The following is a 3,994-nucleotide window of genomic DNA, read 5'->3' on the forward strand; positions in this document are numbered from 1 at the left end:
TCAGAGGGACATATGGTCACTCCAGGCAGGAGAGGCTGACCTCTAAGAGGACAATACAGGTCCATTCCAGTTAAAAAATGCTGACTTCTAAGGGGATGGACAGACATCCACTCAGATGGACACACGGTCACTCTAGGCAGGAGAGGCTGCCCTCTAAGGGGACAACACAGGTCCACTCCAGTTAGAAGACACTGACCTCTAAAGGGACAGACACACGTCCACTCCAGGCATGAGAGGGCAGACCTCTGGCATCAGTCACTCATAATTCCCGACCAACATGCATTTCTGAACTCACACCTGCACCCCTGGCCTCTGGGGTGTTTCCCAGAATTTGGCTATACCAGGTCCCTGACACGTCTTTTCCTGTGTCCAGTTTTGGGGTGTCCAGTCCATTCTCTCAGCTGCTGGCCAAGTCACTTAATGACACTCTGGCCTTGGCTCCCAGTGCCCCCGCCACAGAACCTAATGACCCTTGGGGTCTGGAGGGTCTGTCCTGGGCCTCAGTGTGCGTGTGCCCTGCTGGCCTCGCATGCTCCCTGGAGTCCAGACTTCACACAATATTATAAGCACTGCTCTCTGCTGCTGTGCACACACACACACATGCATATCCATGCACACACAGACCCTGAACACATGCACACCTGTGTGTGCACCTGTACCTACAGGAGCGTGTACATACACACACACACACACACACACACACACCAGAGCACTACCACTCAGGAGAAGCTGGGGCCCTTGGGAGCTGGCTCCATGGTTTATGTCTTTGTGTGTCAGGACACCCCAACCTGTCTGTAGAGTGGCTGTGCTGGGGGAATTCCCCACCCATGACCCTCTGTCTCTCACTACAAGGCCCTTCTCCCCAGCCCCACCCAGGACATGCTCACGGAGATCTCAAAGTGGCTGGAGAACCACCCCCAGGAGGAGGTTATCCTGGCGTACAGGAACTTGGAGGGCGTGATGGAGGACCTGCACGAGTACCTGATGGGCTGCATCAAGAATATCTTTGGGGATATGCTGTGTGCCTGTGGGATGAGCAGGGGCCACAGGCTCCCCATGCTCTTGGCAGCGGGGGCGGTGGGAGCACTAGGCCTCACTGTAATCAGACTATCCACTCACTGCATGAGGCTGATTCGGGCACCAGGTGACACCACTCATGGAACCCCAGTAATCCACCCACCATGGTCTCCACTCAAACACCCCAATGACCAGCCCATCACTGGTCACAGGCACCCCCAATAATCCACCCTGCCTGGTCTCTATTCAGACACCCCCAAAACCCATCAATCATGCCTCATGATACCCCAGTAATCCACCTGCTGTTTCCTATCAGAAACCTCAATAATCCACCCACCTCTGTTTCCACTCAGGCACCCCAATAATCGACCCATCACTGCTCAAGACACCCAAGTAATCTACCCACCACTGTCTCCACTCAAACACCCCAGAAATCTACCAATCAGTGCTCAAGACACCCCAATAACCCACCCATCACCGTCTCCACTCAGACACCCCAGTAATCTACCCACTAGTGTCTCTATTCAGACATGCCAATAACCCACCCATGACTGTCTCTTCTCACAGAGAACCCAATAACCAGCCCATCACTGCTCATAGACACCCTAATAATCCACACATCACTAGCTTCTCAGACACCCCCAATAACTGACACATCGTGTCACAAGGCACCCCAATAACCCTTGTGCACATGTCTCATGGGCACCCAGATGATCCTCCCCCCAGGAGGTGCCGACTCTGCACCAGCTGTGGTCCCGGAGCCAGCAGGTCATCCTGTCATACAAGGACAAGGCATCCATGAGTCAGCATGCAGAACTGTGGCCCGGTATCCCCTACTGGTGGGGGAACCAGGTGAAGCCCTGAGACCTCGTCCACTACCTGGAGCACATGAAGCGCTGCAGCCACCCAGGGGAGTGCTGCCTTCAAACCGGGACACCTGGTCACACGCATGTCCTAGCGCATGGGGCTGGCTTTGGGTTCAAGTGGAGAAATGGAACAGGACGTATTAGGGGATGTTATTCTGTTCACCACATGGGGACCAGGGCGTGGACATCCTTGGGGACGTTACTGTGTCCACCACAGGGGGTCAGGATGTAGACAGGATGTGGACATCCATGTGGACATTATTGTGTCCACCACACGGGGCCAGGACGTGGACATCTTTGGGGTCACTGTCCAGCCCGCCTGCCCTCTGTAACAGGAGAAATTCATGAGTCAACACCCCTGTGAGCCCCCTGCTGTCTGAACTTGGGTCTCTGTCCGACATCTGAATTTCTGACCTCTGCGGAGGCCAGAGTCTGGGTGGGTGATGGCACAGCTTGGTGACTGCGTGGGCAGGTGACCCCATGGGTTAGGGGTCACATGGGTGGGAGACCGTGTGGGTTGGAGACCGAGTGGGTTGGAGACCACGTAGGTGGGTGATCGTGTGGGTGGGTGACCGGTTTGAGTTGCTGACTGCAGGGTGGGTTGCCATGTGAGTTGCTGACCCAGTGAGTGGGTGACCATGTGAGTGGGTGGACAGGTGAGTGCATGACCTCGCAGGTTAGTGACCCCACGGGTGTGTGCCCACGGGGGTTGGTGGCCAGTGGAGGGATCACTGCATGGGGTAGTGACCCCGTGGGTGGGTGACCATGTGAGTCAGTGACCACACGGTTTGGTTGGCCACATGACTCCGTGAGTTAGTGACTGCACACGTGGGCAGCTGACCCCACTGCCAGCACCATGAACACCAGCCCCTCTCTTGTCTCAGGCAGGCTGTTGGTGGCCGGCATCAACCTCACAGAGAATCTGGAGTTTTCCGCATCCACCCGGCCTGGTCCCTCGAGAAGCTGCTCCAGTGGGGGCTCTCCTACCTTTGCACATGGGTGCAGGGCCCGTGCCTGGGGTAGGCCACCAGCTGTACCAACGCGACTTCATCTGGGCTGACGGGTTTGTTGGCGATGTCATCGGGTTGAACTGGAAGCTGCTTCGGGGCTGACGGACTGTGCACATGTGGAGCTGGGCATCTCGGAGGCTGCGTCTCAGTCACGTCCTGTGACGTTACCGGCCTGAACCGGAAGCCGCCTCGGGGCTGACGGACAGCACTCTGAGGAGCTAGGCGCTTGCGCAGGCCGCTCCTAGTTTGCATCCTGTGACGTCACTGGGCTGAACCGGAAGCTGCTTTGGGGCTGACGGACTGTGCACGTGTGGAGCTGCGTATCACGGAGGCTGCGTCTCACTCACGTCCTCTGACGTCACCGGCCTGAACCGGGAGCCGCCTCCGGGCTGCTGTTCGGCATGGTGAGGAGCTGGGCATTGTGGAGGCTATTCTCGGCCCTGTCTTGTGGGGCTCGTCATCCGTCCGTGCGTCCACTGAATGTGGGTGACTGCCGAGGTGGGGCCAGGTGGCAGGGTCCGTGGTCTCCTCGGTCCTCCGTGTGTCTCTCAGCGAATGCAGGGTGTGAGGTGATGATTAAAGGTGAGTGCATGATTTGTACAATCACATCCTCAGGGAGATACACCTGGTTCTCGGGTCTGTGGCTTCCCTGTGGGAGAGGCTGGGGTGCCCCCTCCCCCTGGGCACTGAGGCTAGCAGACGGTGACCCCCAGCTGGGGAGGGGAGGAGGCACTATGACGTAGTGTCCATAGGAGGGGACTGAACGCATATCGATCCCACTGAGAAATCCCTTTTATTAGATAAGGGGCTTCCCTGGTGGCTCACTTAAGAAGGCCTTCTTATCTCTCCTTGCTAGTCTTTGGGACTCTGCATTCAGGTGGCTATATCTTTCTGTGTCTCCTTTGCCTTTCTTTTCTCTTCTCATCTATTTGTAAGGCCTCCTCAGACAGCCACTTTGCCTTTTTGCATTTCTTTTTCTTGTGGATGGTTTTGATCACCACCTCCTATACAATGTGAGGAACCTCCATCCATAGGTCTTCTGGTACTCTGTGTGCCAGATCTCACTCTTGAATCTATTTGTCACTTCCAATGTATACTCAC

General features: G+C 56.3%; 1 pseudogene; it reads left to right on the plus strand.

Moving 5' to 3' along the window:
* The window catches only part of LOC120860633, a 50,100-nt pseudogene extending 47,105 nt beyond the window's left edge, over positions 1-2,995 (plus strand).
* The last annotated feature ends 999 nt before the right edge of the window (positions 2,996-3,994 follow it).

This window comes from Oryx dammah, unplaced genomic scaffold, assembly GCF_014754425.2.
Source record: "Oryx dammah isolate SB20612 unplaced genomic scaffold, SCBI_Odam_1.1 HiC_scaffold_11150, whole genome shotgun sequence".
NCBI lineage: Eukaryota > Metazoa > Chordata > Mammalia > Artiodactyla > Bovidae > Oryx > Oryx dammah.